We start from the raw sequence: 14,692 nt of genomic DNA, 5'->3' as shown, positions 1-14,692 counted from the left end.
TAATTTATCCAGTCCCCTAAGGATGAGCATTTGTTTCAAATTGCTGCCAAGAATATCCTTAAATATATATTATTTCACACAAGTACAAGATTTATGGGTTAAATTCTAGGAGGATAAAATAAAATGTGCATTTTAAGTTCTGATAACTATTTCTAAATTGTTCTCAACAAAAACTACAAAAGTACCTACATCCATTAGCAATAATGGTATTGTCTATTTCCTCATATCCTCAGTAACTCCTCATGTTTTCAAAATTTTTTGTTAGACAATTTGATAGGTTTAAAAAAAGAGTTTCTCACTGAAGTTTTATTTTGCATTTCTCTTTTATGAATTGCCTATTCCTAATCTTTCATATCTTTGCCCATTTTTCCTCTGATTGTTGGGTTTTTCCCCATTGAGTTGTTGATATTTTTAATATATGTATGAAATTAGTCCTATTTCTATGGTATGCATTGCAAATCTTCTGAGCTTGTGTTTGCTTTTTGTTACAGTTTTCACTTTTTATAGTTTTTTTAATCTATTTTTGGCAATGCATAATTTTAATATAGTCAAGTTTTACTATACTTTTCTTATTGGTAACATCTTTTACTTTTCATTCACACAATTATGACAGTGCAAATCCTCACTACCTTGTAAGCAAATTACAGCTTCCCAAATAGTCTACTTCCCATTACTCCTTCTACCTCCAACTGATTCCATACACCTGTCAGATTAACCTTCTTAAAATACTGTAAATTCGTAGGGACACAAAAAGTTGAGATTGCAATATAATAAAGATGCCAACTGTCCTGCCAAGAAGTGGCTATTACACTTTTGTCTTGTACTAATTAAGCTCTGCCAAGCATTCTCAAACTCAGAAGTGTACAGTTTTGTATAATATCACAATATCACTGACCATACTCTATGTATATTAAACAAGAGGGGCATTTTGATTGTAAACTAAGGTTATATTAAATTTACCAGGTGCATCAGGATTTCAACTTCATGGGACTATTTTTATTCTCTCACTCCAGAATCTTTCTACCAAACTCTCCTCTGCCCCAGTGGCTTCAACCACACAAGAGACTGGTCATAAGAGCTTAAGAATCCAGCCTTTTCTCACAATAAATAAGAAATAATGTGTCTCTGACCCTGTACAGAACGTGGCACTATAACTCATGCTTTTGCAAGAAGGACTAACATTTCAAGCTGCCAGGTAATAAATATGATCAGAAGCCAAGTACACACACAGAATACCCCAAAGTGTATACCTTTCATAAGAAGAAACAACCAGGCCTATCAGTAAGACAAATTCAGATTAAAAATGCAGGGGTTTTTTTTCCCCCTCAGGCACAGTTAAATAAACATCTTTTCAGCAGCATTGCCTTCTTAAATCCAAATCATTATTTTCCTTGATTACTTGGGAAAAAAAATTAAGTTGGAAATAGTAACCAAGTATGACTTATTAACCAAACAATTTTTCACATTTATTTGTAATAAGTTTAAATTTACATAGGATTCTTACTAACAGCTTACATACACAGTCCTCAAAATTAACCAATGAAGTATATTTTATCTCCATTTTCCCAAAAGGAAAATGAAATTCAGAGACCAAAAGTTCATGTTCACATAGATAACAGTAGAGCTAGCATTTGAATAAAAGTTTTCATAACCTCATTCCATATTCTTTTCACTATATATCACCACTTAAATGTCTAGAAATTTACACTTAATGCCTATTTTTAATTTCAAAATAAGGTTTTGAATAAATCATTTACAGTATTAATACCATGCAACCATATACAACAAAGATGCCTCAAACTATTAATATTCTAATGTATTTTCACAACCTATTTGTTCAGATTATAGTACTGTTCTTACCCAGAAGAAATAGTGAGACCCATAAAAAATACAAGCTAATTAGTTTATAAAGTGCTTCAAACTGTTTGATAATAGCAACACTAAATAGTTATTATTTAACAAACCAAGTAACAGTTATTTAGCATCCTCCTCTGACACTAATAAAACTCTTATTAAAGTAACTATTAAACAAATAAGCTTTTGGAAAAATACCAAAATGCTTTGTAAATAAGCTGCTACACCAGGCAAACTAAAAATTCAGGCAAAATGGCAACCTACTATATACACTGATTCCAAGTATATGATATTCTAGCAAAGGCAAAACTATGGAGATAGTAACAAAATCTGTGGTTGCCAGGGGTTAGGAAGAGGGATTACTGCATGGAATACAGTGGATTATTAGAGCAGTGAAACTATTCTGCATGATGAATCCATAGTGAATCCAAGACATTATACATTGCCCACACCCACAGAATGTATAACACCAAGAGGGAACCCTAATAGAATCTATGAGCATTAGGCATGATGACATGTCAACACAGGTTTATGAACTGTAATAAATGTACCATTCTGGAAAGTAAGGTTGATAATGGGAGAAGTTCTGCATGTGTAGGAATGGGAAGTATATAAGAAATCTCTGTAACTTCCTCTCAATTTTGCCATAAACCTAAAACTACTCCAAAAAAATAAGGTGTAGTTTAAAAATTAAGGTTAAAATATCTGTGGCAAATATAACCTTTTCTATCAGTGCTTTAGTGGTCCACTTTTACCTATTTAGTGAAAAATTACCCTTGGCCATCAACCCTAACCTTCAGAGATATTCTGCCTTACATACCCTCTGCTCCTTCCAATACTGCTCCACCCCTCGCAAGCAGCTCACCCTCGTATATGACATTGGTCAACTAAGTCCAAAGACAGGGGAAAAATTAAATAGAAACAACAGATGGAGAAGGCAGGTAGTGACTAAGAAGATAAATAATCCCTGCGGAAAAATTCCCAAGAGACAGTAGAGAGGAGGAAACAATTCTAAGATGCTCTGAACTTACTGGTCTACATAATGCAAAAATTACAAGAAATTAAATTGTCCTTAAAATACAAAACATGATCTTACAAGCATTTCTTTTCTTTAAAAAATGTCTTGGCTGGACACAGTTTCAAAACTTGACCCTGATAATGTGTTGACAATGTGTCCTTCAGTCATAGCAAGATGATTTTTCAATAGTAAACCATAAATACTACACTTTTCAACAGAAAGATACATCTAAAAGTGTGTGTGTCAAAGTGCCACAGACCTAGCTCTCAGAATAAACTTTTGGATAAAATGGCAAAGATTAAATTTTGATGATTTATTATGTGGAAGAAAGATGTACACTTGTATCTTCTGGGTATTCTTAATCTCAGATGTCAGAAACATGCTATAAGCTACCAAGTTAAGCAGGAGTTCAACGAGATCTTGAAGCAGTTACACAGAAAAGACAGTGAGGGTGCTTGTTTGCCTGTTCACTGGCTTGCTCCGTTTACCTATGAGGAGGTCAGGCTGAGCACTGGAAGCCCCAAACACCTGAGTCATTTGGAAGAGGCTCAGGACTCCAGGGGCAAAAACAGGGACCCATAAGACAGGCTTAAAAGTGGTTCTGGCAGGACCCATGACCATCACTACCACCACCACCACCCAAGCAAAAATCAACCTTCTGTATCTCAAGCTTCAAGGGAGGCACAAAGTCTGGAGCTTCACCAGCAACCCATCTCAGTTTAGGAAATACCAATTAAGCATCAACAAAGTACTAGGGTAAAGATGCAGGGAGACAGCAAAGAGACCCTGGTCTCCCATATCACAGTCTGGGGAAGCCTGAGTGGGGACAGCCCCATGGAAAGCCAACTTCCTCGTGGAGAGAAACCAACTTGCCAACACTGACTTGCCAACCCCCTAAGCAGGCCACTGTGGAAGAATCTTTTAGACTCAGGCAGGTCCTCACTAACTGTACCTTTACCTGACATCTGATGACAACCTCACAAGACCCTGAGCAAGAACCACCTGAATGGCAGACCCACAGAAACCATGAGATAGTAAACGATTACTGCAGTTTGCAGCCACAAAATTTTTGATGTTACAAAGTAACAGAGAATAAACACATCCAGATTTTACATAGGAGGCTCAGAGAGGCTAGCTCACCTCCTGTCATAGGAGTGAGCACTTAAGTCACATCTGGAAGCCAGTCTCTAGGCTTCAGATTCAATTTCTTTGCCATTAAGTGACACCACTTCTCAAGTAAAATAATTTATAATACCATAAGAACAATCATTCCTATACGATCACATGACTGGCACTAACACACCAGGCTTTCCACAGCACAGGGATACGCCATGTCTCCACAAATTCAACAGACATGACAGGACCTGCCATATAATTGAATTTGTGACTCTCCAAGAATCCCATGGACAGGGGAGCCTGGAGGGATAGAGTCCATTGGGTTGCAAAGAGTTGGACACCACTGAAGCAACTATGCACGCACATGATATTTGGGGGGTTTTACTATCTTCTAAAAGAACTCTTTTTTTTTCCCAATGTACAGATTTTTTGAATTAAAATCTAAAATATTTATAGAATTTTAACACCAAACAATGACATTACTGATATTGAGAATATTTATACACTTTACAATCTTAATCACAATATACATTTGTATAATTTTAAACAGAATTCATATATCACACTAAGAAAAGCTCAACTGCTGTTTTTTTTTTTTTTAAGGATTTGATTTTGTGCTTTCAGTCTCCAACTTTTAACATTACACAAACATTGTGAAATGTATTATCAAAATGCTTGTTATGGTGAAATCTTAAGTCCCAATCCACCAAATGGCTACTATCTTACAAGACATAGTGGCTGGCTCTTAGCCTGTCTACCGCTGGAGAAGGTGAACAGAACATTTCACTGTTACAACCGCATCTGCAAGCAATGTTGCTTTGCACAATTGCCCCTTTTGACTCACATGATCTTACAAGACAGATAGGACAGGTATACCACCACCCCCATTTTCCAAAAGATGATGGGGCTTAGGAAAGTCTAAGTAACTCAAATAAAGACACATGTTATCAAAAGGAATTGCAAGAATTCAACCTACAATATTTTAGCTCCATATCCCAGGCTTTTCTTCTGCCCCATGTTTTAGCCAGTGGTTCTCTGCCTTGAACATCTAGGGCACTCTGAAAATTACCAGTGCCTGGACATCATCCCCAGAAATTCTGACTTAATTGCTTTGGTCTGTTTTAGTCATCTGATACATGAAAAACTGGCTTCCCAGGTGGTGCTAGCGGCAAAGAACTCACCTGCCAATGCAGGTAGATGTAACAGACTCGGATGTGATCCCTGGGTTGGGAAGATTTCCTGGAGGAGGGCATAGCAACCCACTCCAGAATTTTTCCCTGGAGAATCTCAGGGACAGAAGAGTGTGGCAGGCCATGGTCCACAGGATCACAAAGAGTCTGACATGACTGAAGCAGCTCAGCCCACACACATACACATATAATAAACCAGTGGTGATCAATTCACAGAAAGTTTATGCCACAAAGGGAGAAATTGTGGGTATCTCTGCATGTAAGCTAAAATATCCTTATCCCCTAAGACAAAAAAACTTTGCAACAAATAAAGCAGAACAAGTCCAGTAGTCATGAATGGATGTGAGAATTGGACCAAAAAGAAGGCTGAGCACCGAAGAATTGATGCTTTCGACCTGTGGTGCTAGAGAAGATTTTTGAGAGTTCCTTGGACAGTAAGAAGATCAAACTAGTCAGTCCTCAAGGAAATCAACTCCAACTATTCATTGGAGGGGCTGATGCTGAAGCTCCAATACTTTGAGCCAAATGACTGGAAAAGACCTTGATGCTGGGGAAGGTGAAAGGCAAGAGGAGAAGGGAAGAACAGAGGATGATACAGTTGTTTGGCATCACCGACTCGATAGATATGAGTTTGAGCAAAGTCCAGAAGATAGTGAGGGGCAGGGAAGCCTGGCGTGCTGCAGTCCATAGGGTTGCAGAGAGTCAGACACAACTTAATGACTGAACAATTCCATGTAAGCTAAAATATCCTTATCCCCTAAGACAAAGAAATCTGGCAACAAACGAAGCAGAACAAGAAGGAAGAGGAGATGGGAAAGTCAAGACCATTCTACAGCTTTCCTGGAGCCAAGGAATATTTTATTCCCCTTATCCCACTCCCTGAACCCCTCCATTCTATACCTTAACTCCACTGCAAGTTTTAACTCAAGTTATCACCTCTTCCATGAACCCTTCCAGATCACACCAAATAAGGAAACCTATTGTTCTGCATTCATCTTACCCTGAACTCTACCTGTAAACAGCATATAGTGCACAAGGCATTTATTTACACATACATTTCACTTACTGGATTCTTTTATTCTCTTAAGGAGCTCCTTAAGGGTAGGGTCCCTATCTTATTTAGCCTTTCCATCTAATACATTTTGTCTATCCAGAGCCTTGAAGATAGAAGATATTAAAAAGCTGAATGGCATGATTTTTTGTAATGTTTAGTATGGTTATTTTCCCCTTGGCCTCCTAGTAAACACTCTTCTGAAATTTTTCAACTTAAATAAAAGAAAGGGGACATGCCCCCCACACAATTGGATTAGGTTAGAGAATAATGTATGCAAAAAGGTCAAATATGGTTAAGAAAAAGACAATGGTGGAACTCTAGCCCAAGAAAGAATAGGATGAATGGGATAAAATGAGATACTCAAAGTAAGATCAGTTATGATTTTCTTTTTTTTAAAGGGAGGATTCGGCAAACAAAGGGACAACCTGATTTTTCATTCCCAAGAAAGTGTGACAGAGAACAGTGATTGCTGGCAACTGTATTTTCAACAGAGCTTTTAAAATTCTGGACTAAAGACCAGTGAAGCCAGAAGCTCTGAGGAGGAACCCAGGACTGTCAACTCTCTCCTCACTCCCCTTCTCCTGTTCACTCCTTAACCCAGGGCAGTTCAATGTCTAGCCCATCACTCCAACTAATGACTTCTAACAGGCACTTTACAATCTTCATTGTACTTGATGATTTGTAGATTTAAAATTTAACTGCATTAGACTTTGTGAAACTCTATCCTGAATCTTGAAAAGCTTTACTTTTTTGTTTCTCCCAGCCTATCCGGTTACTCTCCTCCAGCATTCTTATATCTTTCTTTCTCTTGGTTTGTCCCAAACTTGGTTTATCCTCTAAAACTTACATTCAGCCCTTTCTTCTCTTTCTATGCAGTTCTTCGAGCATTTTCATCCTTACCATGCTTTCAACTACTGTCCATAAGGCAAGCACTCAGAAACCTGTATCTCCAGCCTCTCTCCAGCTCTCATGATGCTCCAGGATCCTATATCCAGTTGCCTTCAAGATGCCTCCAACGCACCAATGATATGCCCAGTAAACACAATGTCTTCAAACCTGAACTTCCTCCTCAGAACTGCTTCCTCTGCTCTGATCCCTCCACGACCCAGAAACCTGGCAGTCATTCTAGCTGCTCACTTTCCCATTCCCTTTACAGTCAAACAATCCCAAAGACCAGCCAATTTTCCATCTTCCTAAATATTTCCCTAAACATTCTCACTTTTGAGCATCACCCTGACTTCTGCTTTTGTCTGTGCTCACAACTTCATATTATCCACACTAATCACACTGTCCGCTCTGGCTCCCAATCTTACCACATCCCCATCACACAACACCCCAAGCTACCCAGCACTCTATGCTCATGGTGATCTTCCACTCAAGAGTTCTTCAGAGCTCATTACAAGGCATGGGATAACAAATGCACCCAGAGTTAGTCTTCCACTTGCATCTCCTTTCACTCCTGACTTTGCCCTTCACACTCTAATAGAATGACCCACGTACAGTTCCAGAACACACAATGCTCTCATAATCCACGTGACTATTCATGCTATTAGCTCCACCTGGAAATGCTCTGAGCTGCTTGTCACCCTGCCCAACTCTACTCAGGTTTCAAGACCTAGCTCAAATACAACCACAGCTAGAGCCCTTCTGCTAGGCATGCTTTGCATGTGTACCTATCTCCACCAGAGCACATTTCACACAACGTTTCATCTGTTGGTCAAGATGTCTACTGTCCTACTAAACTATAAGCTTTTCGGTCAAGGAAAGTGACTTTTCCACTTTATATCCTCAGCACTAGTTCAAGGCACACAGCATACTGAGAATAAAAAAAGGAAAAAAGAAAGAAGAAAAGAAATTAATGAACTACAGACCAATGACAGGACAAGAAGATCAACTGGACTTTGAAGTCAAGTGAAGTGAAAGTCACTCAGTAGTGTCCGACTCTTTGCAACCCCATGGACTATACAGTCCAGGAATTCTCCAGGCCAGGATACTGGAGTACGTAACCTTTCCCTTCTCCAGGGGATCTTCCCAACCCAGGGATTGAACCCAGGTCTTCTGCACTGCAGGTGGATTCTTTACCAGCTGAGCAACGAGGGAAGCCCCAACGGGACTTTAAGCATTAAAAAAAAAAAAAAAATCCTGATCTTAAGGAAGTACAGACATTATTAAGTCCCACACATTTTTAAAAAATAGAAATATATAGTTATTCATGAATTATGAAGGTGAAAAAGAAAAAAAATTGTCATCGGACTAAGCAGGCAATAAGGAGCTAATCGTCTCCAATGGAGCAGCTGACAAAAGATTAACAGAAAGGTCAGAGATAAAGGTGGTTCTTTCTCTGAGTCAAGAAATTCATCAACTTGAGTCCAGAGAATGAGCAAAGACTGGCACCTTCCTCTCTCAGTTCCCACTCTTCTCCTTTGTCAGGATTCTCTATATCCCTTTCCCCATCCCACTAAGGCCCAGCTTCCAAGGGTAATTCCCTTCACCTGGAGCCATAAGCCTAGATGTGAGAGGGGGAGTCTTTGTTCTCATGGCCAGGACCTAGAAGAATGAAAAGGAACTGCTATTTACTGAGAAATCTATTCTGTACCAGTTATTGTGTTAAGAACGCTCACTAAATCTCACAGTAATACTACGTAATGACCCAATTTTACATATGAAAAATGTGTGTCCCAAGGTCACAGAGCTAAGCAATGACAGAGCTGGCCCAAGAACCTAGTAATGATAGCCTCCAGGGTATTTCTACACCCCGACCACCTCAAAATGGAGAGGGATGTAGTCCAGATTCTAGGTTGGAACTCAAAATACATTATTCTCCAAAACACTATTGTAAGTGTATGTTAGAATCTTGCTGTTGTTCAGTAATTTAGTCATATCTGACTCTTTGTGATCCATGGACTGTAGCCCGCCAGGCTCCTCCATCCAAGGGATCTTCCAGGCAAGAATACTGGAGTGGAGTGCCATTTCCTTCTCCAGGGGATTTTCTCAACCCAGAGATTCCACAGATCCTGCTTGGCAGGCAGATTCTTCATCAGTGAGCTGCCATGGAAGCCCTCAGGTTTAGAGTCTACAAATACATAATGGCACACAATGAGTTAACAAGGTTTTGGGATCCTGCCTTGGAAATCTACATACTCTGTTACTTTATCCTGTAAAGACACTGTTCAAAATGACAAAAGTGGTCTTGAAATTTTATTTGGGGAATACCAGGGGTTCTTCAGTGAAGCTTTTCCTTAAGAATATTTTCATCCACAAAACAAGAAAAAAAAAAAAATCAGTAAGGATAGAAACCATTTTGCCTTGTTAACTTGTAAGAACAATGACACCAGAAGACACCTGTGGGAAATGTGCTTATCTGACCAGGTGCTCATTGACAGTGTGCTGTCATTTGAATAAAACATCATACTAAACCCTACAGACTAGAGCTTATGATAGAAATACCACAGACTATAGCAGTACAGCTGATATGCCTGTAATCTACTGACAAAACATAGTCCTTAGCAAAGTGAAAGCAGATGTCTGGTCTGAAATCAGATGTCTGGGGACTTGTCTCTCTCTTGGCTTCCAGAGCAACATTAGCTACACTAAATACACAGCTTAGCTGTATGTTAAAACCCACAACTTGGCAGAATCATGACAGTTTGGATGTGAAGCATCAGCATTTTTATTGTAATTCTTATAAACCAAAGACATTTCTGAAATAGAAATCCTATCTTTAAGCTAAATGTGGTAGTATATCTTTCTCCCTTTGGAAACAGTGTCAGAGCTTTTTAAAACACCTGGTGGACACATTTCCCCTTCACTTTTCAAGCTGACATTCTTTCCTCAGGGCTGTGGAATGATCTGATAGGGAGAATCAGGTGTTGGTCCTTGTCCCAGAAATTTGAGGACCAGACAGAACAGGCACTACCTGTGAAAATGTAAATACCTGGGGAGCTTAGCACCCTTAGGAAAGTAAGGACCAGACTGCTTTCTATAATCACAAGCAAGATCAAAAGAAAGTTTTGTGACCAGATAGAGAAACAGAGAGGGAAGTCAACAGTACCTGTTTGCCAGGCACTGTTTTTACACTTCCTTCTTAATATACTCACTATTGTGTTTCGATACACAAAGAGTTAAGGGGCAAAGAAGTTTACCTATCTCCTGAGAAACCTATATGCAATTCAGGAAGGCACAGTTAGAATCGGAAATGGAACAAGAGACTGGTTCAAACTTGGGAAAGGAGTACATCAAGGCTGTATATTGTCACCCCACTTATTTAACATGTGCAGAGTACATTATGTGAAATGCCAGACTGGATGAAGCACAAGCTGGAATCAAGATTGCTTGGAGGAATATCAACAATCACAGATATGCAGATAATACCACTCTTAATGGCAGAAAGTGAAGAGGAATTAAAGAGCCTCTTGATACGAGTAAAGGAGGAGAGTGGAAAAGCTGGTTTAAAACTCAACATTCAAAAAACTAAGATCATGGCATCCGGTCCCATCATTTCATGACAAATAGATGTGGAAAGAGTAGAAACAGTGACAGGTTTTATTTTCTTGGGCTCCAAAATCACTGCAGATGGTGACTGCAGCCAGCCACAAAATTAAATAACACTTGCTTCTTGGAAGAAAAGCTATGACAAGCCTAAACAGTGTATTAAAAAGCAAAGACATAATTTTGCCCACAAAGGTCCATATAATCAAAGCTATCACTTTTTCCAGTAGTCATGTCTGGATGTGAGGGTTGGACCATAAAGAAGGCTGAGTGCCGAAGAACTGATGCTTTCAAACTGTGGTGCTGGAGAAGACTCTCGAGAGTCTCTTGGACAACAAGGAGATCAAACCAGGTAATGCTAAAGGAAATCAACCCTGAATATCCACTGGAAGGACTGATGCTAAAGCTGAAGCTCCAATACTTTGGCCACCTGACACGAATAGCTGGCTCATTGGAAAAGTCAGCTGGGAAAGATTGCTGGGAAAAGATTGAGGGCAAGAGAAAGGGGTGGCAGAGGATCAGATGGTTAGATAACATCACTGACACAATGGACGTGAGTTTGAGCAAACTCTGGGAGATAGTGAAGGACAGAGAGGCCTGGCGTGCTGCAGTCCATGGAGTCGCAAACAGTCGGACACAGCTTGGCAACTGAACAACAGCAGCAGAGCTAATACATTCAGCAATAAGAATCAAGATTCACATCCATGTCTAATAGACTATATAAAAAGCATGCTACTTTTACATAGTATTTGGAATGGAACAAAGAGCAGTGGTAAACAGCCAAGAATATAGAAGTAAAAGGCAGAAACTCAGAATTTTATCAAGCAGCAGTCATCTGACACTGATTGAGATTGACTTTCTATTGCAACATCCCTAAGATCATACAGAACAATCCAAATGAACTTTTGGCCAACCCATTCCTTTTCTATTCTTGCAAGATTTAAGTAACTTTGTTTTAACCTTATATAATCTTTGTAACCCAAAAAAAGACACTTTCTTTCATGTCGATGTAAAAAAATGAGGTTATAGAAATTCCTTGGTGGTCCAGGGGTTAGGACTCGGTGCTGCCAATGCCACAGGCCTGGTTTCAATCCCTGGTTGGGGAATTAAGATCCTGCAAATTGCACGCAGGCACACAAACAAAAAAAAAACACAGAAGACTGACATATACACACTACTTTATGGGCTTCCCTTGTGGCTCAGATGGTAAAGAATCTACCTTCATACAGGAGATTCAGTTGATCCCACAGTTTAGAAGATCCCCTGGAGAAGGAAATGGCTACCCACTCCAGCATTTCTGCCTGAAGAATTCCATATACAGAGGAGTTCAGCAGGCTACAGTCCTTCGGCATGCAAATCAGACATGACTGAGTGACTAAGCACAGCACAGCACATTTAGAAAAGTCACAGAAAACTGGTAAAAGGTCTGACCTCCATGGCCGTCTCCAACATACTTTCCTCATTCCCCCCATCCTACTCACATCAAAGTGCTCAGCACTTTGATAAAAAAGATAAATATCTATTGAATCAATAAATGAACCTATCACAAATACACAACTATTTTCTGTTTTTCCATAAAGGAAATTAAAGGGCCATCCGCCACTTGAGCACAAACAAGTAAGAAGGCAGGTTCAGGACACAGGAAACCAATGTCAAGATGTCATGGAGGACCATTCTAGTTTTCCTGTGTAAGCATCCAAGAATGTGACTTACAAACTCCTTGCTTGTGGCTAACATGAATTTTAACTAATTCAAAACATTTCTTTATATAGGACATCAGGGATGCATAAGGTGTTCCCAAACTTCTGAGAGCAGCTGTGTTTCATTTCACCAATTCGAGGGGAGGAAGGAGTGGTGGATTCAGGAAAGAATGTAAAAGTCCCAAAGAAGAATCTTTTAAAGGGCCCACACTGAAAATCACAGCAAACTTTCAGAAATGTCAATGTGTTGTTTGGCAACTTTTCAGTAGTGAAGAGAATGCTGGGGGGTAGGGGATGGGTATCAAAGTGAACGTCAAGAGAAAAAGGCCCAGTCTGGTCACTTTTCCCTCCGAAAATACCTTTCTCTATAAGTTGGAAAGAAGATCCCAAAGGAACGTCAACACTTGTAATACTGCTATTAACTTTATGCTTTGGAGTTCTACATGTAAAGATCCTTGGAGTTTCGTGTTAATTATCTCGGAGAGCCATGATGCTTTAATTTTACAGTCTCAGAGATTAGTCCAAGTGAGCTAAGGGGACTGAGACAGACAACTACAGAGAGATTAAGGGTAATCGCAGTTTTCTCCAGGTGAAGTGGCTAAAGGGGACGCATGCCAGCTGTCAAACTCCCAGGTAACTCTACAGATTCCGAAAAATCTGAAATAAGCTCTTTGAGCTTGGAGCATGTGACCCTTGAAGGTGGCTCTCAGGTTCCTGCTAAAAAGGTAGAATTTGGCCCCAAGATCCCGCAAGGGCAGTTCTGGATCTAGTCCTTCTCTTCCTGGCTCGCTCTCTCTCAGCATAAAGTCCTAGATGCTTCCACCCTTAATCATTCCTTACTTACCCTTTCTCCCGTTCCTCCTCGGTGAGAAGGGGTAAGTGGTTATTTTGTGCCCTGGCCCAATTTGGCCAAAACCCTAAAAGTAAAAATGACAAACACGTGTTTTAAAACCCTGACGTTCAAGCCTCAGGAACTCCCACCACCTGCCCAACTCGTCCAGACACGTCCAGCGTCTCCACAGCGCTCCCTCACGGCCAGACTCTGGGCCCGAATTGTCCCCTCTGCTAGGGGGTACAAGAGAGGGCGCGACATGGGGTGCCCGCCCGGCGGGGAACGGCTGGCCGGCTCAGGGCCTGGCGTAGCTCTTTTTCGGCTCGGGTTTCCTACCCGAGTTAACGGAAGGAGGAAGGGGCCGAGGGGGCCGCTGCCCCGCGGAGCCTCAGATAAACACGCGCACGCACACATGCCCGCGATCACGGCCAAGGACTCGCGGCCAAGCAGCCCTCCGCCTCCCGGCAAAGCCCTTCCCCTCTGGAGCTAACTGCCCGGGAAGGGTCCTAAGCCCTGCGGATCACCAAGTGGCGGCAGCAAGAGCGCGCCTGCCCACCCCCGCCAACCTCACAACCCCCCGACTCGCCTCCCGGCGCCCGCCCTCCGCACCCGCTGCGCCGCTCAGCCCAAGGGACTTTCCCGCGCGGGCCCCGCCCTCCGCCGGCGGCAAGCTCCGCCCCCGCCCCCAGCGAGCGGGAGCCACGCGAAGCTCCGCCCCCGGCGGTAGAGCTGCGCTTCCGAAAGCCTGCGCGGGTTAAGCCCAAAACCCGGCCTGGATCTGCAGCGGATCAAAAATAACCCTTGCTTAGCGCTAGCTCTGAGCTCTGCATTGTACTATCCGCTGAGAGGGAGACCAAGAGTTGAAAATGTATGAAACTGTGGTTCCATCCTCTCCCCTTGTTTACAGGTGAGGAAACCGAGACCCCAGCAGTTGCTTTGAGTGCACAGCTACGGAGACAAACTATCTTATGAGGACACTCCCCTCTGGAGGCCTCATTATGGCGTTGTTTATACTAAAGTGGGCACAGGAAAAGGAATAATCCAGAACAAGTGGTTTACTTTGGAGAAACTGGAATTTCATACCTAAGCTTTTGCCATCAAATGACAAACTCTAAAGTGGGTTATTAAAATCTTCAGAGAAAGAGGAACTTGGAATCACGTTTTCCCTTTATTCTCTTTCTGGATACTGACAAACTGATCTGTGCAAATCATTCAATGTAAATCAAAGGACAAGACACTGGTACTTTGGGTTCAAAACTAATTCTAAAGATTTAGAAATCTACTCAGAGACTTAGATGAACCTGATAGCTGGAACTTCGAGAATCTCCTGAGTCTTCCCAGGTGGCTCAGATTTAAGAATCCATCTGCCAGTGCAGGAGACATGGGTTCAGTCTCTGGGTGCGGAAGAGCCCCTGGAAAAGGAAAGGGGCAACCCACTCC

The 14,692-nt window shown here is 41.3% G+C and overlaps 1 protein-coding gene across 1 annotated transcript in view; it reads right to left on the bottom strand.

The window, feature by feature from the left end:
- The window catches only part of IMMP2L (inner mitochondrial membrane peptidase subunit 2), a 954,974-nt gene extending 941,067 nt beyond the window's left edge, over positions 1-13,907 (bottom strand). The window contains exons 1-2 of the mRNA XM_052638691.1: positions 13,862-13,907; positions 13,265-13,337 (exon numbers count right to left, since the gene is read on the bottom strand). The gene's annotated coding sequence lies outside the window, so the exon portion shown is untranslated. The remainder of the gene's footprint in view (positions 1-13,264; positions 13,338-13,861) is intronic.
- Positions 13,908-14,692: the final 785 nt, after the last annotated feature.

Source organism: Budorcas taxicolor, chromosome 4 (genome assembly GCF_023091745.1).
Source record: "Budorcas taxicolor isolate Tak-1 chromosome 4, Takin1.1, whole genome shotgun sequence".
NCBI lineage: Eukaryota > Metazoa > Chordata > Mammalia > Artiodactyla > Bovidae > Budorcas > Budorcas taxicolor.
Note: the sequence above shows the minus strand (reverse complement) of the source record. Positions and strands in the feature narration are given on the sequence as shown.